The sequence below is a fragment of the Mixophyes fleayi genome, chromosome 1, assembly GCF_038048845.1.
Source record: "Mixophyes fleayi isolate aMixFle1 chromosome 1, aMixFle1.hap1, whole genome shotgun sequence".
Taxonomy (NCBI): domain Eukaryota; kingdom Metazoa; phylum Chordata; class Amphibia; order Anura; family Limnodynastidae; genus Mixophyes; species Mixophyes fleayi.
This window is the reverse complement of record NC_134402.1, coordinates 290,720,484-290,747,026: the sequence shown is the minus strand read 5'-3', so window position 1 is coordinate 290,747,026 and position 26,543 is coordinate 290,720,484.

The following is a 26,543-nucleotide window of genomic DNA, read 5'->3' as shown; positions in this document are numbered from 1 at the left end:
GTTCTTATCTGCAGGCAAATTATGTTTCTATGTTTCTATGTAAACCTGGTGCACATGCTACAAATGCAGAGATGAACGCATATGAAATAATGGAGTAAAACTGTAAATGTTTTTCACTGTAATAGTATAAACAAAAACATTCATATAGAAAGCAAATGTAGCAATACACCACCACTCTTTGCAGAATATGTTAAAATTAGATCCTGATTATAATAGAGAGATATAGGACATGATATTTACTTAGGAAATAATTAGTCTCACATCACATCAGACCCTGCCCAATTGGAGCTTGCAGTCTAAATTCCCTAACATACACACACACGCACTCAGAGACAGACTAGGGTCAATTTTGTTAGCTAATTAACCTACTAGTATGTATTTGGAGTGTGGGAGGAAACCGGAGCACACGGAGGAAACCCACGCAAACACGGGGAGAACATGCAAACTCCACACAGCTAAGGCCATGGTCGGGAATCAAACTCATGTGCTTTGAGGCAGAAGTGCTAACCACTAAGCCGCAGTGCTGAACTCTTTTCAAATGTATTAATTGTGATTCGTGAGCAATAGAAATCAAACTTTACAATATTTTTACTATTAATATTAGCATTTTTATATAGGGCATCACAAATTTCTGCAGCACGGTATAAGGTGGTTCTACAAGCAGTTTATAATTACATAAACAAATACCATAATACTACAGAATAATGCAAGTAGAATTACAAAGGTCAATTGCACAGATTAAGACAGTAGAAGAAAGGTGCCAAACAAGGTGGAATAAGAAACAAAAGGGAAGAGAGAGAGGGATGAAACAAGAGGAAAGAGGTCCCTGCTCATGAGAGTTTACATTCTAAAGTGGAGAAGCTGGAATGGTGGGACTAAGTCATGATATGAAGAGAGTAAGGGGGGTTTACGAAGTGTTTGAAGAATGGAAAGCTGGGAAGAGTCTGATAAAGAGAGCGAGAGTGTTCCCTAGTAGGGGAGCAGTGCAGGAAAAGTCTTGGAGTCGATGGTCATTGATTGATTGGGGGGGGGGCAGGCGAAAGTGTGAAGGGAGATGGACTTGGTTATGTAAGGGGGGGGAGTCAAGAGCTTTGCAGCTGAGGGGAGGAGTTTGATTTGCATTCTTTAGGGTACAGGTAGCCAGTGGAGGGATTGACAGAGGGGAAGACAGAAACAGAGTGTTGTGAGAGAAAGAAAATCTAGCACCAGTTCATAAAACACCAATACATTAAATATGTAGAAGGCTTTCTAAAAAAGATTCTACACTGTGCGCCTCCTTAAATCAGAACCTTAATAGCAGTAATCAGAGTGTCGCCCTGACGTAATTTTGACGGACAGGATGTTCATTTGTCGCAATCCTTTGAAGTCTCTATTTCAAGCAGTTACCTTAACACTGTGTTGGTAAGCACAATTTCATTGTCGTGCTATTTCTTGTCAGCGTTCTCATAGTCGGTGTAAGGTACCTAACACACATCTATAGTATAACTACATCAGACCTCCCCTGCACAGGAAGACAATATAATATAAGTTACTCAGTTTGTAGTTGTCTGTAACTCCTCCTCCACTTAGGCTTTTGTCACACCTGTTCTGAGCCTATTTTGCCTCTTTCAGGGCTAATCAAATTCCAACATCAATAAATGTGTGTATTTTTTTTCTAAACATCATCAAATAACAATTAAATAACAAGCACCCAGGTACAGATGTAGCAAGCATTAATGTACATTGCAGGCCTTACAGTAGCATTGACGTAATACATTATGACATTTGTCATAGTGTTAAGTCTAAGTTCATATTCATATTGAATGAATTGATCCCAGTGTTACACAGGGACTGCTTTCCACTAAACATGTTGTTAAAGAGTGTGGGGTGACAGTGGAAGTCCCACCAGACTAGACAGGCTGAGCCAGACACACCCTAGCAATCACAGGGCTGGAGCCTTTTTGGGATGGCCACAAAAAAAAGCAGGTTAGTCCCACACAGAGAACAGCCAGGTGTTGAAAATCACTGGTGCTCTTCCCGACAGACCTGGTCTTTGGGCACTTGGATAATTGTAAACATCAGGACCTCTGCAATGGCAACTTTCCTATCACTGGGGATCCCTGAAAAATGTGAAAAAAGTAAAAAGAAACACAGAAATCAAAGACTCATTGATTTCCATCTTTTACTACTTAATTTAAAAAAAGAAACTTTTTTTAACATGCAATTGGAATTGTTTCCTGATAAACCAGAGAGAGTAACTATTAAGTGATGAGAACAGATCCGCATGAACATGATCAATTTAGTTCATAGACATTCTGCCCTGGGGCTCGTAGCAAGTATTTTGCACCATCCATTTCAAATTTCCCATAGGACTACGACAAAACAGAATAAACACATTTTATCTTGTAGTAAAGTGGAGAACAAGGGTGTTTTGGGAACTCTTTTATTTCAATATAAAAACGAAATTAAGCATTGTGTGTATTTTTATTTATTTATTTATTTATTTTAATCCTACTATATTTGTATACACTATATTTATACTATATTTGTATAATGGACAAGTTTCTTAGGGATTTAGTGCCATTACACTGGGACCAATAGGATAGCAAAGATGCCACTCTAGAGGTCCATATTTATATTCACTCTATGTTTTTTGCATCCCCCTCATAGAGGCTCCTGCTCTGTGCTGACCAAGCAGGGTCTCGTTTCCATTTTCACAGAGGGACTAAATGCTGCAGACTTACCATTTTTAATGTGAGCCAGACCAGCTTGACTGACCTGGTGTTGGATTCCACTCTAGCAGTAGCTGTCCAATTTTTAAATTATATGTTTAGTAGCAGGCTTTCATATTCATTTCAATTATCTATTTATTACAATGGGATTTCAAGCATGTGCACTTTGTGTATAAGCCCCTTTGAAATGAATGAGCCATTGAAATGAATGAAGCTCTCTAGCTTCATTCATTTTTTTCCACATTAATACAGATTTGAGCCAGGCTAGTGTGCCAACATTAGTTTTATCTATTAAGCAAAGAAAATATTTATATTATATTACATATAGTGAGAAACAATAATTTCAGATCTTGGTTTATTCAAATAGACTTTACTTGTGTGTGTGTTTTTTTAGTATAATATCAGGGGGCCTCTGCCCATTAAATTGGGATTGTTGGACTGGAAAATTTTCCATTCCAGGGGTCCCAAATTTGTTTATTAATTCAACCCCCAAAGCATATGGGAAGATGCAAAGAGACCCAGTGCTTTACAGCACAGACTTGTGCTGCCCAGTCTGTCGCTGGTTTAACTGTGGCAAAGACAAACCCACACTCATAACGATCAAATAGGTTCTAGGTTTTTATGAAGAAAAGGGGCAGACTGGACCGTGTAGTTCTTCTCTACTTGAAATCCTGCTTAAGGCCTACCCTACAGAAGGATATATTTAATAGTTGTTATAATGTTATGTACCGATGGGTAAATATGCATGAAGTCAAAAGATCCAAATATTAAAGATTTTGCAAAAATCCTTGTATTAAAATAAACAGAAGAGCAAATATAGCTCTCTATCACACCAATGGTAGACAAGCTGTGAGTGTCATATAAAATTGGTATCATCTAGAGTGGAAACTTCTGATTTTTACAACTACTTCATAACCCACAGACCAGGGCTGGCAGGAAGAAGTCCAACTGATAGTATCTAGGAGGGGAGCATGCTGGGGTTTTTTTTTACCCCTTTTTATAGAGGCAGTGACAAGAGGGGTCCTTGTTCCCATTATTACAGAAGACCCCACATTGAAGGTTTAGGCACAGTAGATTCCATCCAAATGAAAGGAAATGTAATCCTATGAATAAATGTGGCAGAAAACTACACCTACCACATAATAAGTGTGGTCCTTGATAGTTTGGAGACCATTACTATTCTTCTCTCAGTCTATTTCCAGTTTGCAAAGTGGGTAGGAATATATAATGAAAAGGCCTGCCTAAATTGGGGCTCTGAGCATCATCATACACCTTGCCCACCCAATTGATTATAACTATTATCTTTGTTTTTATAAGTTTCCACAAGGGTTCCACAAAGTCACATAGGAGTTTAGAATATACAACAAAATTACGAAATTACATATGTACATATAGATAAGAATGATTGGCACAGGTAAGCAGAATAATACATGCATGAATGCAATTAACAGAACAAATCACATGGCATACAAAAGGCCTATATGGCAAATGTCCAGGATAGTGCAGGAGCCTAAAAGGTACAGGTGGTGTTGCACAGATGTGAAGCACAAGTTACATTAGGATGAGATGAGATTCAGATTAAGAGAGGATGAGCGTTCAAGTAGCTAATATACATAACTGGGGATGAACTTGGTGTAGGAAACCCCAACATGTCATTAAGCATCTAGAAGGTTAGTATAAAAGTAGTAGTATGGCCTACCAGGAGGCACTTTAAGCAGTACAGTAACACTAAACGGCATCTGTCTCTTCACTGAGGCATCATCTCAGTAGCCTGGTTCGATCAGCTAGTGCTTGATTCCTGCCTATATAGAGCTAACAATTGCAGAAAAGGTAGCACAAAATGGAGTCTGAAGTTGGACAGGTAAGTCAGATAGCTCTAAGGCTCAATAGCAGTGTCTGTTACCCATAGTGACCAAACAAATTAGTTTTACTCCACAGAAGGAAAGGAGGTGTTGAATCTTCTAAACTAAAGCTCACAGGTTCTCAAGTTTTGGCCTAGTAAATTTAATAGTAGTAAAGTGATTGAAAGTGGAAGCTAATTGTCACAATTATATGTTTGCTACAGGGCAGCAAAAGTCCATAATCATTAATGTTATTGTTTCTGAAATGAAAGTTTAACAACACACATTTCCTCAGGTAATTTTATATTTCTCAGCAATATTTAGTTCATAGTTAGCAGCTAATATGGATAAGTAAAAACTGATTTGTTCATTAGATGGGTGATTAGAAAAAACATCATCTTACCAAGTATCTAAACTGGGTAGTAGATTATAATATAGAATGATTTGTATAAAATAAGGTAGATTATGTTTGTTTCTGGAGGGAGCTGGTGAAAATTAGACCTGCAAATCATAATGGGCCTGAGTCATTAAGGAGAGCAAAGCAACAAAAAAGAGTAACTTTGCACCTTGGCAATGATGGTTTGAAGGGGGAGGTAAATTTAAAATGTGGGGACAGATTTATAGTTGGGATAGAGCATATCCTAGATCAACTTTAAATTTCAGCGTAAAAATAAAGCTATCAATTATATGTGTGCTACATGACACAAGAAGCCAGTATTTTCTTTATGTGCAAAATAATAAATTAATTTCCACCCCTTGTATTGTAGCATGGTTTTATCCAGGATCAAATTTACTCCTTTTTTTTGCCTTGTTCTCCGTAATGACTCAGGCCCCTAGTGTTTTATTATGTGACAACCAGATTCTGTTGAAAAAAGGAAACATTTCTTGTGGATGACCTAACATCATATATGTAATAACTGGTCAGAAAGTGTTACAAAGCAAATTGCTTTGACAAAACTGCAACCATTGTAAATGTTGAAGGGACTGACCAGCAGGTCAATGGCTGCCAATCAATCAGACAGAAAAAGCAGCTTGTTGAGGCTGTGATTTCAACACAGGCCGCAATTATCCAGTACTATTCCTGTACCTCAGCAGCTCTTCTGATTAAACCTGCCTCCCTTTTACATCTCTTTCAGTGTGCGATTCACACACTAATTAGTTGCCTGCTCTCCACTGAGATGTCAGACCCTCAGTCAATTTATCTCTATTTCAGCCTGCTTAGAGTGACTTCCCCAGTTATCAAAATTTAATCATGCCTGCAAAAATGTTGAAAAGTGGTCATTAGAGGCAAAAGGCCACAGGATACAATATTCATTTTTCTCTATCTTGCAGTCATCCAGCTGGCATCTATAATGGATATCCTGGGGGCTGTGAGAGCACGTTGATTTATGCAACCTCGCTCTTGCTTTCACTGCGGTGCACCAGGCAGCTTTAAAGAACAGGCTTTAACAAGGTCTGAGGTGGGAGGACATTAATCATGGTTGCATTGTATGTGGAAAAGGGTGCTGTGTAGTCAGAAGAACCCCCTACAGCAAGGCAGTTAGAGTTTTGTACCACCTTCTCAGTGATAAAGGAGAGTTTGACAATTGATTAGACCTTTCTGTAACCTTACAGTCCTATGAAATGATGAGAGGGAGATAGCAGAAGAAAGGGAGGGGAATTAGAAACAGAATGATCTCTAAGCTGACAGTCTGAAATGTGCAATAACTTCATGATTCCAGACTGAAACTAGCTATCAAAAATCAGCCCAACTTAGATCCTGCTTGAAAAGAAGAAAAAGTCTATTCAGCCACACAGCAGCCAGTGCCAATCACTGTGCTCATCAGATGATACACTGCTCCTCTTGCGTAACTAATATACAAGGGGCTCTGATACAATCTCTGTGGGTGCAGTTACTCAAAGGAAATATGCTGCTTGTCAGTCTTAACCTTTCATCTACTGAAGCAGTTTAGGGTATAACTGCAGACTAAAGCAAATTGTACAAACCTTATTGATTATAGTTCCCTTTTTTTGTACAGCAATAAGCTAAATATTTTTGCACATCCTGTACCAAGTAATGACAATAATAAATGTTTATTTACTGGCAAAAGAGCAACACATGGGTAACAACAATGGCATTTTTATGAGGATATATTTAAGTACCATGTATACCAGACTGGGGTTATAAACAAATATTAGCATGCCAAATGTTTTTTTTGTTTGTTTTTAAAAAAAATTGTAATCAAATAAGTGTAAGCATTTTTTTTATATAGTAATGCACTGCTAACACTATAGAAGACTGTTGCACTTTATGCAGTATATCATGGAATAAATGTCTCGGCATGCCACAGCTAGGTCCAATTTAGTTCAATGGAACAAAACATGATGACAATATAATTGGTGCTAATTGAGTTAGCTAAGCAAGTTAAATTTTGCAGCACACAACATTTGTTATGTCTATGGATTACATGTACATAGTAATTTTACTTAACAACACCTCTGTAGTTTGGGGATTGTTTCTGCTCTTTATTCTTTGCCTACTGCCTACAGAGATTCTGTTCCTGGTCCTTAGTTCTACTCTAAGACCTTTAGGTCTTCTGTTCCTGATTATTGTTTTCCTTTGCTCCATTGTTATTGAGATCTACGTATGTGGTATAAATACCTGCGTATGCATGTATCTAAATACCATTTTGTGTTTGAATCAGTGGTCGAAGTGGGTCGGTATATGGTGATATGCCATACTGACACTTCTCCTACTACTTTTTACTGATTGCCTTCCAGGACTTCCAGGGAATTTGTGTATTAAGCTCTGGTGGCAACTAATGCAGGAGGAAAAGGAGTAGCTGTAGAAAACAGACCATACCATCTTTGTATCTCTGCTAAAGCAAATCTTCTTTTTCTCTCAATCAAATCTTCTTTTTCTTTCATGTTTTTATTAGTCACCTAATTTGCCTATTCTCTATTAACTCCTTTTTTTCTAGTTGCTATATGCCTTTATTTCTGCTTTAGCTCTTTTGACTCTAGCACATATGATTTCTGCCTTAAATCCTTTGATTTCAATTAACTACCTGTTTTGGTGCTGATACTTTGTATTTATCTGATCTTCCTGTGCCTCTCAATTAAGTTCATGTATTATTTGGTCAGTTTTCTACCATTTCTTTCATTCTCTGCACCTGTCCATTTTATTTCAATAAATTATTATGGATGTAAGGTCATATGGCTGACCAACTTCAAAAAAATATATACAACATCTTTCTGGAAATATCATGCAAAATTATTGTATATAGCACAAACAAAGGTTTCAACACTTGGTTTCTTAACTATGTAAAATAATTGTTAACAAGACCAAAAAGTGTTTTGACTTGTTAAGTTTTTAATTAATGAGGTGATCACACAATGCCATGGTTCAGTAGGTAATATGATCCTTATAACCTTGATTGCTTCCCAGTCTACTGTCAAAAACTAACCTCTTAGCATTACTCGGAGAATATAAAAAAAAAAAAATAATTCTTGCAAAGCATGGGAAGGCTAAACAAAATTTAAACACATCTAATAAGGAATTTCAACTGACAGAAATATTTTAATAGATACAAGTTACATGGAATTGCTGAGCAGTACTAAGTATAAGTACAGCATTACATACACAACAATCAGCTGTATGGGAGAATGTGGGCAGCACGGTGGCTTATTGGTTAGCACTTCTGCCTCACAGCACTGGGGTCATGAGTTCAATTCCTGACCATGGCCTTATCTGTGTGGAGTTTGTTTGTTCTCCCTGTGTTTTTGTGGGTTTCCTTCAGGTGCTCCAGTTTCCTCCCACACTCCAAAAACATACTAGTAGGTTAATTAGCTGCTATCAAAATTGACCCTAATCTGTCTGTGTGTGTGTGTATATGTTAAGGAATTTGTGATGCCTTATATAAAAATACTAATAATAATAGTAAAAATATGGCAAAGTTTGATTTCTATCACACATGAATCACATTTAACACACTTGAAAAGACAAGAGGGCAGCACTGTGGCTTAGTGGTTAGAACTTCTGCCTCACAGCACTGGGTTCATGAGTTCAATTCCTGACCATGGCCTTATCTGTGAGGAGTTTGTATGTTCTCCCCATGTTTGCGTGTGTTTCCTCCGGGTGCTCCGGTTTCCTACCACACTCCAAAAACAAACTGGTAGGTTGCTTGGCTGCTATTAAATTGACCTTAATCTATCTGTGTGTGTGTGTGTGTGTGTATGTAAGGGAATTTAGACTGTAAACTACATTGAGGCAGGGACTGATATGAGTGTGTTCTCTATACAGCTGCAGAATTAGTGGCGCTATATAACTAGATGATGATGATGATGATCATGAACGTTTGTATGACTTGCAAAAGTCATTTTCTAAAGAATGGCTAACAAAACATTGATAATACGGAATTTTTTTAGAAAGAAAGTTGAAAAGCGCACATACATTTGGAGAAAAAAAGGTAGAATTGCAGGTACTCCTGCACACCTCCAAACCGCCTATCCAGTCAGAAAGGGTTTCAAGTGCAGTAAAACAAAGAATATTTTTGTGCCTCTGAGTTGTCCTTTAAGTTTAACGCTTATACTTTTGTTATTTTTTTGTTTCTGTTGTGTTTTTGCTAATATTGGCTAATTGTATGTGGCCAATTAATTTGTTTTTAATGTATTTCAAACTTACAACAGCATTAGTCAGACTTATTGAAACTGAGCATTAAAGAAAAGCAAAACAATTATTTTATTCTCATCTCCAATGATTATGCTAGATTCATTTTCTCAAATATATCTGACAAATTAAATAATTTAAAAAGTAAAACCTGACTAAGGATTTCCTGTATCTGCCTTGATTCCCTGTAAGTCTATGTACCTAAGGAAAGAACATAATTCTGCAAACCTACAGATCATTTGCTCCATTGCCAAAATATACCAAATATGCACACAGGCATAGTAGAAAACTGACCACCGACCAAAATGGTATACTCATGACTTAAGAAGATGTTCTACATTTTCATTTTTGCCCATTAGGAAATAACTGGAACAGAGCAGGCCTCTCAAGTACTGCAGATAAGCTGTAATTGTAAGTGCAATAGGAGTATCACAGCAAATATATGCATTTATAATGTCATAATTTGTAAACAGTAAAAAAAATAGTCCCTGGTTGACAGGAAAACAATCTGCTGAGGTATCCCAGCAGAGACACTTTTATGTCAATATTCCTGACCAATAAATCCAATCTATTTTTTATTGAAAAAGATTATTGGTGACCTGCAGCCTCCAAGGACTAGATAAATAATCGAGACAGTGTCTGTGTTATTACTATAATTAATTACTTTAATCTTTTTTTAAAGCATTGCTTTTATGGGTAGTATGCACTCTATTTTAGAAATTAATTGAATTAATTATTTGCTGTTTATTAATTAAAAGTAAAACCTGACTAAGGATTTCCTGTATCTGCCTTGATTCCCTGTAAGTCTATGTACCTTTTACTGATAATTAATGGGGAGAGTAAAGTAACAAATTAGCATCGATTTACCTGTATGTTTTGAAAGCACAACGGAAAATGCATGAAGGGAATACGGTATTGCAGTGTTTCTAAAATTAGAATATCTCTGTGTAAGTGAAATACCGGAACATGATATCATATTTAGACACCAGCATAAGGGTTGAAACTGATAAATGAGGTTGCATGCTTATTACAATCTGTGGTGCATTTGACCAAATGCCATGGAAAACATTTATTCTTTACATGAACCACATAAACAACTAATTCTAAAACTGTCAAACTATAAAGGTCAGGCTGGCAGTTTTCAACACTAGCACTTCATTTGTCCATTCACTTTTTTATATATTAAAATTTAATTGAGTAAACTACAGAAAAAAGCTATAAAAAGCACCAAGTAAAGAATGGTGTGTTGTTTATATCTCCTGAGGCTTGAATATAGAAAACAACATATTTTAAACATAGAAACATAGAATTTTACTGCAGATAAGAACCGCTTGGCCCATCTAAGCTGCCCATTGTTTTATTAACCTATGGTAATCTTAAACCTTATTTGATCCCTTATTCTTTATAAGGATATTTTTATGTCTATCCCAAGCATGTTTAAACTGCTCTACTGTGTTAGCATCTACCACCTCTGATGGGAGGCTATTCCACTTATCCACTACCCTTTCGGTAAAGTAGTTTTTCCTCAAATTTCCTCTGAACCTACTTCCCCTCCAGTTTCAGTTAATGTCCTCGTGTTCTAGTACATCTCTTCCTTTGAAGAATGTTTCCCTCATGTACCTTGTTGAAAACCTTGATATATTTGAAAGTTTCTATCATGTCCCCCTTTCCCTTCTCTGCTCCAAACTATACATATTAAGTTATTTTAGTCTTTCTGCGTAAGTTTTGTTCTGTAGGCCATGTACCATTTTAGTCGCCCTTTTTTGCACAGTTTCTAATATATTTATATTAGAGATGCTCCGGCTCGGTTTTCTGAAAACCAAACCCACCCGAACTTAGGGGATCCGAGTAGGCTCGCAAGCTGGCTCATTACATTTGCGCGTCCTCGGATCTGAAATGAGGCAAAATGTCATTGTTGCATTGTCAGGTCTCGCAGGTTTTAGATTCCATAAGTACCTCCCTCCCCAGGAGATACAGCGCCATTGCTCACACAGAATCAGGGGTAGCAGTGTTCTTGTCACTCTCCAGTTTCCAGTGTCATTGCTCAGTGCCATTGCTTATACAGAAACAGGAGGGGTAGCAGTGTTCTTGTCACTTGACAAAAATTGACTGGAAATTATTGGAAAATAATGTTATTGAGGTTACTAATAAAGTACGGATAAAAAAAGAGCCAAATTAAGTGATTTTAGCAAAAGAAAATGTGGTTTTTAGAGAAAACTTGGGATTCAAAACGAAAACCAGAACACACGAGGGCGGTTTTACCAAAGCCAAAACACAAAGTTAATCCAGATCCAAAACCAAAACCAAACCCAAAACACAGGGGTCATTGAACATCTCTAATTTATATCCTTCTGGAGATATGGCCTCCAGAATTGAACACATTATTCTAGATGAGGCATTATCAATGACCTATACAGTGGCATTATTACTTCTTTCTTTCTGCTACCGATTCCTCTCCCTATGCAACCAAGCATCTGACTTGCCTTCCTCATTGCTTTGTTGCATTGCTTACCTGCCTTTAAATCACCTGAAGTAGTGACTCCTAGATCCCTTTCCTCCTCAGTAGTTTCCATTATAATGCCATTAATACTATATTTAGCCTTTGGGTTTTTGAGACCCAAGTGCATGATTTTGCATTTTTGGCATTAAACTGTAGTTGCCACTCTCTTGACCAATCCTCTAGTCTACCTAGATCATCAATAATTTGTTTTACCCCTCCTGGTGTGTCTACACTGTTGCATATCTTTGTGTCATTTGCAAAAAGCATACTTTCCCTTCAACACCATTTGCAATGTCTCCAATAAAGATATTAAAAAGCACTGGTCCAAGTACAGATCCTTGGGGTACTCCACTGGTAACATTTTCTTCCTGTGAATGTACTCCATTTACTTATAAGTTTTCTATCCTGCAACCAAGATGTTATCCATTCCACCATCTTTGAATCCAATTCCAAGCTTTCAAGTTTAATTAACAGTCTGCTATGTGGGACAGTGTCAAAAGCTTTACTAAAATCTAGATAAGCTACATCTACAGCCCCTCCTTGATCTATTACTTTAGTCACCCAGTCAATAAAGTCAATAACATTTGTTTGACATGATCTCCCCTCAGTAAATCCATGTTTGTAATCCTGTAATTTAGTGGATTTGAGATATTCTACAACTTATTCTTTTAAGAGTGTTTCCATCAATTTACCTACTACTTATGTAAGGCTCACTGGCAGGGCTGCCAAGAGGAATTCAGGGCCCGGGTACAACAAATTCATGGGGCCCCCCTCATAGTCGAGTAAGCCCTAAAAAAAAATTTTAGGCGGCGCAAAAAAATTTGAGTGTGTGGTCATACATTCAGGGGCGTGGCAATGCGCTGTTGGGGCGTGGCTAGCCTAATGCCTGCGCAATTTTTTTTGGGGATGTGGTCATACATTTGGGGCATGGCAATGTGCCGTTGGGGCGTGGCTAGCACATCAAAATCACTAGGTCCTGAATTCACCAGAGCGTCACATATGTCCCAGCACTCCTGACTTTTAAGACATCTAGCACCACAGTGTAGTATACAAAGAATGCAGTGTGTACACAAAGAGTTCAGTCTTGGCCTGCACCTTACATTGGGCACGACACTCACCAAAAATTGACATTGTCCCTACTAGAATCACAACATTTCACACACTCTGCTGCTCTCTCCTACCTGTTCTTCTCACTTTCACCACCTGTGACTGCTGCTTTCTTTAGTTGCGGCTTGTCCAGATCCTGAAATGTTGGAGGACCTATTTGGGGAAAAAAATGGCTACATTTAGAAAATTACAGCCAGCCCCGGCGTTAAATCAATAGCACCCACAATTAATAATTAGGCCTTCCTCCAGCCCCAACATTAAAATAATAGTATTCACATTTAATAAATAAACCTATTTCCCTTCCTGCAAACAGCCTACCAATACCTATTTCCCGCAACCATCACTGCCATTAATAAATTCATAGTCACATTTAATAAATAGACCTCATTCTCCCTAAACTCACCCCCATATTCAATAGCCCCCAAACCACCCCATCTTAAATTAATAGTCCCCACTATTAAATGTGCCTCTCACCTTTTTTTTAACTCTGTGCTTCTCTTCCCTTTTTTATTTATACTGTTTCTCTCCCCTTTTTTTATTTATTCTGTGCTTCTCCACTTTTTTATTTATTCTATGTTTCTCTCCCCTTTTTTATTTATTCTATGTTTCTCTCCCCTTTTTTATTTATTCTATGTTTCTCTCCCCTTTTTTATTTATTGTTTCTCCCCCCTTTTTTATTTATTGTTTCTTTTCCCTTTTTTATTTATACTGTTTCTCTCCCCTTTTTTATTTATTCTGTGCTTCTTTCCACTTTTTTTATTTATTCTATGTTTCTCTCCACTTTTTTATTTATTCTCAGCCTCTCTCCCCTGTTTTTTTACTCCCCCTCCACGTCACGTGAGTATTTTTTTGTTGTTTTCTTGTTGTTTTATTGTTCCAGCTCCCCCCAGCAACGAACCGACCCCCCCCCCCCGCCGCGGAAAAAAAAAAATACATAAAAAAAAAACGCAAGATAAAAAAAAAAGAGAAAAATTAAAAATTAGAACTGAGGGCCCGGCCCGGGCCCCCTGGCAAGTCCGGGCCCGGGTAAAATGTACCCGCTCCCCCCCCTATCGGCGGCTTTGCTCACTGGTCTGTAGTTGCTCGCCTCTTCCTTGCTTCTACTTTTGTGTAGTGGGACAACATTTGCTCTTTTGCGGTCATCTGGAATTACTCCTGTAGCTAGTGACTGATTTAATAATTCTGTTAATGGTGTTACCAACACCCCATTAAGCTCTCTTAGTATCCTTGGATGTATCCCATCTTAAGTGGCATATTTCAAAACTGAATTCTATTTGTCTATATAAAGTCAAACAAAGTTAGCAGATGGGCTCTGTGATCCAGACACCATGCTGAGCGGTTCCTAAAAGTCTATTCAGATGCAAACTCCATCCCATGCCAGGCTATATCTCCCAGCTGCCACAGGTGACACTCCTATCTTCTCACACTGAAGTGTGCAAAGCCATCAAATCAGATTTTCTGATTTTTTGTCTTCTCATTTTACACTCTAATGGCTCAATTTATGAATGGATTCATTTGATATCACATATTTACACTGCAGTTATGGTTTATCCCTTATTCTCCACAATTATGTGATGGATTAACCCTTATAAATAACTGTAAGCTATCTATGTTCACGACAATCTGAATCAGAAATTTATGAAAACTAGTCCACAAATAACTTGTGATATTGCCCATAGCAACTGATCAGATATTGGCTCTCATTTTATACTATAGTTTAGAAAAAGGCCTGATTGGTTGCCAAAGTGAACTTCACCTTTTCAAGTTCCATGTAGAACTGTTTGAGTTTAATTGAGTTAATTGATGTAAAAAGCTGATTGCATATCAATTAGGGGTCAAAGTGTCTGGTATACAGTGGTATGCCATACCACCACTTTTACTGCCATTAATGTAAAACAATTAAATTCCATTCACTTACACTTTTCATAGTGCCACTTCAAAATTTCCATTTCAACCACTGTTAACAATAGCCCTTGGAGATAGAACATTAGTTAGGCAGAAGGGGCACATCTCTAAAAAGAGGGAAATGAAAGGTTAGTGTCATTTTGCATTTCCACATGTTAGTTTAGTGGACATATTTCTGGCGACCCAGTAATAATTTGTCAGGGTGTAGTGTTGTTTACAAAGATCAGCAGACCATTAATCAATAATAATACTTATAATAAGAGTGAAGATAGTAGGATAGTAGTTTCTAAGGATGGTTATTAGTACCCAATATTCTATAGATGACAAAGCACATGATTTTACACATGTTTTAGCTATCTTCACTCTTATTATAAGTATTACCATTGATTATTAGTCAGCTGATCTTCCTTTTGCCAACTTTCCTGTATTAATGTTTTATTGCTTATATGTTATAATTTTATTAAGTGTAATGCATGTTATAAGATTTTGCTGTTGAAAGGGTTTGGTGAAAATGAGGTACAGCGAAACTAGGGGAGGAGAATGTAGACATTGGAGAGAGAAGGTGCTGGAGAGTGTGAAAAACTGTTGAAAAGTAAAAGAGTTAAGATTTCTGCAGTTTTGAAGAGCCTTGGTAGGTTTTGACAGCAGAGAGGTTAAAGTAGAGGGGCTGCACGTGTAGCTGATAAGGTGATGATCCAAGAGGGGAAAGAAGTGTTAAGGAAATCAGAAACCGAGCAAAGTGTAGTGAAAACAAGATCAAAGCAATGGTCATTCTGATGAGTAAAGGATTAAACACACTGGGAGAGGCCGAGGGAGGAGGTTAGAGAGATTAGTTTAGAAGCAGCATTGGAACACGGATTAGGAGTGGGGATGTTGAAATCACCCAGAAGGATAGTGGGGATGTTGGAAGATAAGAAGTAGCCATTCAGAAAAGTTTTCATGAAATTGTTAGTGTGGCATGGGGGGCAATAGATCACAGCAACAAGCATAGAGGATTAAAAATCTGAATATCATGTACTTCAAAAGATGTGAACATAAGTAATGGGACATTTGTTAGAATTGTGAATGTGCACTGTGGGGAGCGAAGTAGTCCAACTCCACCTCCTTGTATGTCTCTAGGTCTGGGGATATGGGTGAATTAGAGGCCACCATGTGAAAGGACTGAAGGTGAGGTAGTGTCTGATTGTGTGAGCCAGGTTTCAGTTATTGCCAGAAGGTTGAGGTTGTTTGAGAGGAAGGGTTATGTATGTAGGTAAGTTTGTTACAAACAGAGCGTGCATTCCAAAGGGCACATTTAAAGCACTTTGGAAGAAACATGAGACAGGTGATGTGTTTGCAGTTTGCTTGATTAAGTGGTTTGAGTGTTTTGAGGTGCACTTCTTGTAAGCTGGCCGAAGTGAAAGTTTTCATTACGCGTTCATAACAGTCAAGGAAAGGTCCAGGCATCATGTAGATTAGGTTTTTCTTTCTGTCATTCAGTCATCGTCTTTGTATAGAGAATGGCTGAGTATGTTGACATCAGATCATCATAAAGATATCTGATCCTGTATTTATTACTAACATGAAAGTGCAGTAGGGATTCAAATATATCTGGTTCTGGTAAAGTAATCTTATTTTGAGTAATGGTCATAATATAGTGTCTGGTTTGTAGATACACATAAAATTGAATATTTGGAACATTATTTCCCCCCCTAACTTGTTGAAAAGTGATTAGTGTGCCACAGGATCTAAACTAGTGGGAAAAGCTGAGTTTCCCCAGAGAGTGATAAACTGTAAGTAGTGTCTCAATGTTAATGTTCATTAATATTAGAGATGAGCGCACTCGGATTTATAAAATCCGAGCCCACCCGAAAGTTGCCGATCCGAGTCGGATCCGAGACAGATCCGGGTATTGGCGCCAAATTCAAATCTGAAACTGAGGCTCTGACTTATAATCCCGTTGTCGGATCTCGCAATTCTCGGATCCTATAAATTCCCCGCTAGTCGCCGCCATCTTCACTCGGGCATTGATCAGGGTAGAGGGAGGGTGTGTTAGATGGTCCTCTGTCCTGCTATATCTCGTGCTGTTCAGTTAAGTTCTGTGCTGTTCAGTTAAGTTCTGTGCTGTGCTGTGCTGTGCTGTGCTCAGTCCAGTGGTGCTGTGTCCTGTGCTCTGTCCTTCTGAGGTCAGTGGTGCTGCTGGGTCCTGTGCTGTGTCCTGTTCAGTCCAGTGGTGCTGTGTCTTGTGCTCTGTTCTTCTAAGGGCATAGTTATTTCCCCAATATTCCCAAGTTTTTAAAAAATAAAAAAAAAGTTATTTAAAAAAAATACAAAAAACTAATTACATTTTTTTTTAATTATAACAAAATTTGCACAACCAATCCTGCAGTATAAGCCCATTGGTACTGCAATATTACCAAGTTCACACATTCAGCAGTAAAAGTCCAGTGGTTCTGCAATATTACAAAGTTCACACATTCTGCAGTATCAGTCCAGTGGTGCTGTGTCCTGTACTCTGTCCTGCTGAGTTCAGTAGTGCTGCTGGGTCCTGTGCTGTGTCCTGTTCAGTCCAGTGGTGCTGTGTCCTGTGCTCTGTGCTTCTAAGGGCATAGTTATTTCCCCAATATTCCCAAGTGTTTAAAAAAATAAAAAAAAGTTATTTAAAAAAAATACAAAAAACTAATTACATTTTTTTTTAATTACAACAAAATTTGCACAACCAATCCTGCAGTATAAGCCCATTGGTACTGCAATATTACCAAGTTCACACATTCAGCAGTAAAAGTCCAGTGGTTCTGCAATATTACAAAGTTCACACATTCTGCAGTATCAGTCCAGTGGTGCTGTGTCCTGTACTCTGTCCTGCTGAGTTCAGTAGTGCTGCTGGGTCCTGTGCTGTGTTCTGTTCAGTCCAGTGGTGCTGTGTCCTGTGCTCTGTGCTTCTAAGGGCATAGTTATTTCCCCATTATTCCCAAGTTTTTAAAAAATAAAAAAAAAGTTATAAAAAAAAAATAAAAAATAATTATAACCAAATTTGCAAAGCCAATCCAGCAGTATATAAGCCCATTGGTACTGCAATATTACCAAGTTCACACATTCAGCAGTGTATAAGTCCAGTGGTACTGCTATTACAAAGTTCACTGATTCAGCAGTATAAGTCCAGTGGTACTGCTATTACAAAGTTTACTGATTCAGCAGTATAAGTCCAGTGGTACTGCTATTACAAAGTTCACTGATTCAGCAGTATAAGTCCAGTGCTACTCTCCTGTGTCGCATATAATTTTTAAAGGCTTTGCCGAGTGTGTGTGGCTTAGGGGTTCGCTCTCTTGTGCTACATATAATGGAAAACCAAAATTTGGAGGATAAAGTAGGGAAAGATCAAGACCCACTTCCTCCTAATGCTGAAGCTGCTGCCACTAGTCATGACATAGACGATGAAATGCCATCAACGTCGTCTGGCAAGCCCGATGCTCAATCTCCTAGTACAGGGCATGTAAAATCCAAAAAGCCCAAGTTCTCAAAAAATAGCAAAAAGAGAAACTTAAAATCATCTGAGGAGAAACGTAAAGTTGCCAATATGCCATTTACGACACGTAGTGGCAAGGAACGGCTTAGGCCCTGGCCCGTGTTCATGACTAGTGGTCCAGCTTCACCCAAGGATCTAAGCCCTCCTCCTCCCCCCCTACAAAAAATTTAAGAGAGTTATGCTGTCAGCAACAACAACAAAACAGCAAAGAACTCTGCCTTCTAAACAGATGACATCACAAATCCCCAAGGCGAGTCCAAAGGTGTTGTTGGTTGTGAACCCTGACCTTCCCATCACTGTAGAAGAGGTGACTCCATCCAGCATTTGCAGCACGCCCTCTGCATATGCTGGAAGGATCACCCACAGTCCAGTTACAGATTTGGCTAATGAAGGCTAATGAAGGTGTGAATGTTGTACACCGGGAGGAGGATATTAATGTAGCTGGTGCTGAGGAGGATGTTGATGATTATGATGCAGACAGATACCAAATGGCCTTTCTCAATTTCTATTTATATTCTAGATTATATAACGGCTGAAAAATTTTCTGTTTTACTCCTAGTGGAGAGGGGATCTGATGCAGACAGATACCAAACTGCCTTTGTCCATTTCTTTGTATATTTGAATTTCTAGTTCTACAGTCTATGCAGGCTGCTTTATTTATATTCAACTACAAGTGTAGGACGGGGGGGGGGGGGGGGGGCATAGATAGCCACCAAAGTAACGTGGTCCATTTAATTTCACTTTCTAGCTCCACAGTCTGTGCAGCCTGCTTTTTTTATCTTCAAAGTATTTATATTTACAAGCCTTGCAATCTAAATTAACTAGAGGTAGTGACGTGGTAGAACTCCAAAAGGCAGTTTGGAAGCCCCTGTACAAACTGGCTCTATTTTTTAACTGAGTTGTTTCCCCTCCAGTGTGTACTCGGAAAGAGTTTTTAGTGCAGCGGGAAACCTGGTCAGTGAGTGGCGAAGGAGGTTGCTTCCTCACAACGTTGAAAAAATGATGTTTATAAAAATGAATAATCAATTCCTCAATGAAGTACAGCACTGCCCTCCAGACAGTACAGAGGGACCTGTGGTTGTGGAGTCCAGCGAGGACAAATTGATAATGTGTGAGGAGGAGGAAGTACACACTGTAGGGGGAGAGGAATCAGAGGTTGAGGATGAGGACGACATCTTTCCTCAGTAGAGCCTGTTTAGTTTGTACAGGGAGAGATGAATTGTTTTATTGGTGTGGGGGCCCAAACAAACCAATCATTTCAGCCACAGTTGTTTGGTAGGCCCTGTCGCTGAAATGATTGGTTTGTTAAAGTGTGCATGTCCTATTTCAACAACATAAGGGTGGGTGGGAGGGCCCAAGGACAATTCCATCTTGCAACTATTTTTTTGGCATTATGTGACCATTCAACAGTCGTTTGCCATTTTCAAAAAGTAAAAGAAAATGCCTACAAATTCAATAAATTAAATCAAAAGTTAAATGCCCTGTCATTATTTAAAAAAAGAGGTTTTGACGTGCTAGAATTAGTGTAGTGTTAAGATGTTATAATATAAACACTACACTTGGAACTTGGAGGAGGTATTGTGGCCCCGGTATCAAATTGGGTACCGGGGCCACCCCACTACGCAGTCCAGATACTTGTTTGGTGGAATTCAGACCAGTTGAGGGTGTATTTATTTTATTGTGGTCCCGGTATCAAATTGGGTACCGGGGCCACCCCACTACGCAGTTCAGATACTTGTTTGGTGGAATTCAGACCAGTTGAGGGTGTATTTATTTTATTGTGGCCCCGGTATCAAATTGGGTATACCAGGGCCACCCCCCTACGCAGTCCAGATACTTGTTTGGTGGAATTCAGACCAGTTGAGGGTGTATTTATTTTATTGTGGCCCCGGTATCAAATTGGGTACCGGGGCCACCCCACTACGCAGTCCAGATACTTGTTTTGTGGAATTCAGACCAGTTGAGGGTTTTATTATTATATTGTGGGGACCACTCTATACCACACTACCACTCTATACCACTCTATTTAATACTTTAATTCTATTTAATACTTTAATTCTATTACTAATTCCCATAAAGAGGAACTGCCGCTTCTTTTTAATACTTTAATTCTATTAGTAGTTACCATAAAGAGGAACAAAATAAACAAATTTTACCAAAAGTATAATATGACTTACAAACACTACACTTGAAAGATGGTGCCCTTAAATGAAAAAGTCAGTCTTCATTGCACGACTATGTGCAACAGGGACAGTTTTTTGGTTTACAAAGTCAACCAATAACACTTCGACCCTGTCTGTCTTTAACATACTTGATGGGATCTCAATGACGAATGGTCTGTACCATGGTTGGAGGAGGTATTGTGGCCCCGGTCCCAAAATGGCCACTCCACTATGCAGTCCAGATAGAGGTGTATCAGATATTAAACAACGTTGACTGTTGCTGCAAAATTTTTAAATAATATTGTGGGGAACACTACACTACGCAGTCCATAAACTTTTTGGGTGGAATTCAGACCCGTGTAGGGTTTTTTAATAATATTGTGGTGACCCACTCCTCTACGCAGTCCAGGTACATTATTCGGTGCGATTCATACCAGTTGATGGTTTTCTTATTATATATATTGTGGTGACCCCTTCCTCTACGCAGTCCAGGTACATTATTGGTGCGAATCATACAAGTTTAGGGTTTTTAATTTATATTGTGGTGACCCACTCCTCTACGCAGTCCAGGTACATTATTGGTGTGAATCATACAAGTTCAGGGTTTTTAATTTATATTGTGGTGACCCACTCCTCTACGCAGTCCAGGTACATTATTCGGTGCGATTCATACCAGTTGATGGTTTTCTTATTATATATATTGGGGTGACCCACTCCTCTACGCAGTCCAGGTACATTATTGATGCGAATCATACAAGTTCAGGGTTTTTAATTTATATTGTGGTGACCCACTCCTCTACGCAGTCCAGGTACATGTTTTGGTGCGATTAAGACCAGTTGATGGTTTTCTTATTATATTGTGGGGACAACTCCACTACGCAGTCAAGAAAGATACCTCGTTGCAACGTTTTGGACTAATAACTATATTGTGAGTTGTTCAGAATACACGGTAAATTAGTGGAAATGCTTGTTATTGAATGTTATTGAGGTCAATAATAGTGTAGGAGTGAAAATAAGCCCAAAAACTTGATTTTTAAACTTTTTATGTTTTTTTCAAAAAAAATCCGAATCCAAAACCTTAAATCCGAACCGAGACCTTTCGTCAAGTGTTTTGCGAGACAAATCCGAACCCCAAAAATAACGAAAATCCGGATCCAAAACACAAAACACGAGACCTCAAAAGTCGCCGGTGCACATCCCTAATTAATATAGGACTATGCTTTATAAGTATGGTTGAACAGTATAGTAGTGGACAGTATGTGGGATTTGTGTTCTTGGCAAATGCAGCAAGGCGGCTCTCAAGTAAGGAGCAAACACTTCCTCCTCTAAGTGTTTGTTACTGAAAAATTCACAGTTAAACAGTGAGTCCGAGGTATACCTAAAGAGGGCAGACCAAGAGAAAGCCATGATGTTAGGAAAGTCGATGCCCCCTTGTTTGCTGCTTAGGGTAAGTTTGACATTGAGCGATTTTAGCTTTCTTAGATCTCCAAAGAAATTATAAAACATTTTAGTACAGTGGTGAATATCAGATTTAGCTTTACTGAAGTGAAGCATCTGTCAAATATATGTCAGTTTGGGAAATATAACACTTTTGATAACTGCATTCCTCCCAAGGAGGGAAAGGTGTATGTATTTCCAACGATTAAGGGTGGTTGTTATGTGCTTTATAACTGGCGTGAATTTTTTTTCATAAAAGTCATGCAAATGAGGTGAAATGTGTACTTAATTGTATTTAAGTTTATGTTGTGATATTTCAAACTGGGAAACGGTCTTGGGGTGGTTGAGAGTATGTTTAGAACTGGACAAGGGTATTGACTCAGATTTATGGACTAGGACCTTATATCCTGCAAAACTTCCAAATGCTTGTATAACTTTCAGTATACAAGGGGTGGATACAGTAGGTTGAGAGACCAATAACAAGATATCATCAGTAAATAATTCTCATTTGCATTCGCCATTACTTACTGGGATACCGTAGTAAGATTTATTGTTCCTTAAAGCAATTGCTGAAGGTTTTAATGTCAAGGCAAACAGTAATAGGAATAGCAGGCATCCCTGTCTGGTTCCAATATGAACTAAAAATGGCATTGAGATATAGCCATTCGCCATAACTCCTGTATAATGATTACTATATAATATGAGCAAATTTTGAATAAAACTTTCAGAGAACCCAAATTTACATAAGGTTTCAAGCAGATGTGTTATAAGATTTTTAATCATTTTGATGTATATGTGCTTCAAAAATTGAATGTGATTAGATGCATTCTTTTTGTGGATTTTTTGCTTGATCTTAGTAGACTTGGTAGTAGTTCAGTTGTTTAGGAGCAGCAGTCTGTTCCAGTTCCTTATCTATTTTGAACAGCTGTTGGGAACAGAAAAATGTTATCAAACTTTTTAATTGTTTATTGTTTGTTGATCGCATGATTTTTCCCTTTTTTTTGCATTTTTATACAAACCTATCAATTGGAACCAATAGTTGGGTCTAGATATCATCATATATAAAACTGACATAGTCTTCTGATTACTACCAGTTGACCCTGATATTTTCCACTTGGTTAGGAAGAGCTGATTTACATTAACTGATGTTTTTCATAGGTTACTTGATGTCACTCGCTGTTTTCTAAACTTTACGTGGATCACTTGTGCAACAGGAATCAGAGGTTGACTTAAATGTTCATTACTTACACATTTTTTTTCATTTCGGGACTTCAAAGTTATCATGTATTCTGTGTATCACAAAGCAGTATGGAGCAGGTTTCAGCTAAGTTTATGGTTCCACTTACTTATGACTGGCATGGCCTTTTTCTTTAAACTACATAGATTAATATATGTGATTAAGGATTTTTTTTTTAGTTAAATAGTCACCACATGGTTAATGTAAAGGGTCTATCACTTTTGATTTACTGCTGTCTTCATATTCTGGTTTGTCTGGAACTTGTAAATCTTCTTTTGAATGTTTGCTCTTTTCCTTGGCATTGTTTGGTGCGCTGCTTAGTAGTCAGTGGCAATGAGTTTACATTGGGTGGTTTGATGTTTATTGATTTACTTCTGGTGAGTGTTGAGTGGCCAGATTTCTATTTGCAGTTTTAAAATCAATTTTAAGAGTACAGGTTTTCGTTTAGTCTTGTTTAGTGTGGATGGTAGTCATTTATGTCAAAATTTGCTTTTAGATTATGGACTTCACGATAACTAGGTTAATTCAGTCAAAATATAAGATTGTATGGGATTTATATTAAATAGATTATTGTGGATATAAATTAAGAAACATTTTCCATTCTTGCATTTGGTCTTTTAACTATTATTGAGAATTAATGGAATATAGCACCGGCAAGCTAGATATATTAATAAAACACAATTTTACTGATTACCTGCACCTGTGGAGTTATGAATTATAGTTTTTTTCAGTTTGATTAGACCGTGTATGACACTGCAAGAGGCTACAGGAAATTATGCAAGTACCTTTTACTAACTTTCATTTTTACTTTGAAGTAAAATTTATGCAAGTTAAAAATTTCATTCTCCACCAATAACATTATGTACTACCTCTTACACATTCTTGCCAACCTTTGAAAATTCAACTCCGGGAGATCCCGGTCAGGGGCAATGGTTGGAGGGCGGGAGGGGGCGGGACGTGTTCAATCGCATCATCTTGGCCCTGCCCCCGCGACAAAATGACATTTTTGTCACGAGGGGCAGGGCCACAATGAGGAGTGAGTTCCGTATGCAGGATACTTGCCCACTCTCCCGGGAGTCCGGGAGACCTACCCGAATTTCGGGAGTCTCCCGGACATTCCGGGAGAGTTAGCAAGTATGCTCTTACAGTATAAGTTAATTTTTATCTCACCTACTTTAAATTCTCACAGTCATAATTGTTTTAAATTAAAATTATAAACATTAAGACTAGAAAGTAGGTGCAATCATAGTGGTTGTGATGTAAAAGGTTAACATGATTGTGAATGACTTATGCATGTCCCCCTGTTTGTAGATAACACATTGTTCTGGAGTACAAAGACATAATGTGTAGTGTCCAACAAGGAACTAGTTTTAACTAGTCTCACGGGAGAGAAGGGGGGTAGATTCAGAGTGTTATTAGGCAGCCAGCACCAAGATAGCTTTAGTCTCAATTGCAACATGAAGAAATCTGTGTCCAACAAATTAGCCTGAATTCAGCGAGTACTATTAAACAATGGGACTCCTCATGTCAAGAGATTTCTCAACAATCAAATTGTATTTTGCAGCTAAGTACCTATTCATTTTATATGTATCTTTCATGATAAACATTTGTATTATCCTTTTTACACTATTTGACTGTCAATTATTTTACTCTCACACCAGAACATAAGAGTTAATGTTCATCTGTGACAGTGGTTCAATTGATCTTGTTGTTAATCTGTGTTTTATTTAGCATAGAAGTAAAACAGATGAAAGTTTACCAGTAGTCTTATATGTTACGATGAATAAACTATATACATTATATGTATTTTAACATGATTTTACGGCAAACAAAGTTACCAGAGAGGTGGCAAACATAAACACAGCCATAGCCCATAGCTTCATTTATTGAGGAATTATAGATGTCTTACCCTAAGATATTAATTGGTTTAAATTTCACAAGAATTTCTATGTAGTTTTGACACAAATGAAGTAAGCTGCTTTGAGACATATGACCCAATTCTGTTTTTGGCAGTGTTATATTTTTGGGAATGCTGAGTTGAATGTATGCCAGTTTGTATATGGTAAATTAAGAACATTTACATTGCGCATGTCTACAAAAAGATATGGGCTCATGCAGAGTTGCGCACAACTGACTTTTGCGCCATCTTATGGCTGTAAAGGCTAAATGGGGAGGGAAAGGGCGGTCTAATGTATACCAAGTACAATAATGGTGGGTTCATTGAAATGCGCATAAGATAAACCAGCACGGAAATGCATATACACCTGTCAGGTGCCATATCTTTTGCATCTAATAGAAAACGTGTGCAAATAGATGCTGATGATCATGGCGGTCACAAGCACTAGCTAGCTGCTTGTGACCGCCATGAGTATCTGAGAACTAAACGCCTCACTTAGACTATTAAAGTCATTGGTGTTGCACATGTTTTAATATCCTCCAGAAGTGGGACAATTCATGATATCTGGTACGCAGATTTTGATGTTTCTTTCTGCACTTATATGGGTGTCATATAATTGGTAATTTTGGGACACCAATCCCATACACCCCATAGGATTGTGGGGAATTTGGTGATATTGCCCTCATTAAGAATATTACAGTGTTATACTATGTCCGCTTTTTCCGCATTTTGGTACTGATCGGTGGAGATCTGGAGGACTACAAGTACAGCAAAGACTACTCCACTATCTCCTAAAGACCTGTTATGTGCGTATTGTCGCTAACCAATAACGATTGTCGAACCTCAATTTGTGTTTCCAAAGCACAAAGATTTATTCGCAATAAGTAGAATAATATGCTCCAGCGAAGTAATAGTAAATACAGCTGTTACTTATCGCAGGCGCTCTGGATCCAGTGCAGTCATTCAATCCTGAAGTCTGGGGACAAGATGTCTGCATGCTGGATCACAAGCTGCTGCTTATATACACAATCAAATACAGTAATACAATGAAGATAGTATAGCTTGCATCTATTGGTCCAGGTCTCAGGAATGTCCAAGGGGTTGTCAATCATTGGCTGGTTCATACTAAGGAATCCAAAGGAGGGGGTCATCTCTGCAGGGGGTATGCTCTGCTCTTCCCGCCAAGATTCCTTAGTCTTAAGTAGTTCATAATTCCCTATCATTCATAACTTGTGTATGCACTCTGCGATTCCCTCGCAGAGTGAACCAAACAGTAGGATATGTAACAAGGTTCATTATGATACCACTCATGATGTTATTCCTTCAACCCGTTCCGTGTATTTCACTAATATGCATGTAACTCTGATATAACATATAAATACTACTATATTTCGACATAACTGACTATGTGTTGCAACTACCATTAATGTGTACTATTTTATAAGTATGCGTGTTTGTGCGAATGTATGGTAAAAGACCAATTACTGTTGCTGCCACGTGTAGTGGATGCGTACGCCCTTTCACGCCGTAGCGTGCCCTTGTACGTCGATGCGTACCGTACGCATCTTTTCAGACAAAGACAACCAAGTTTGC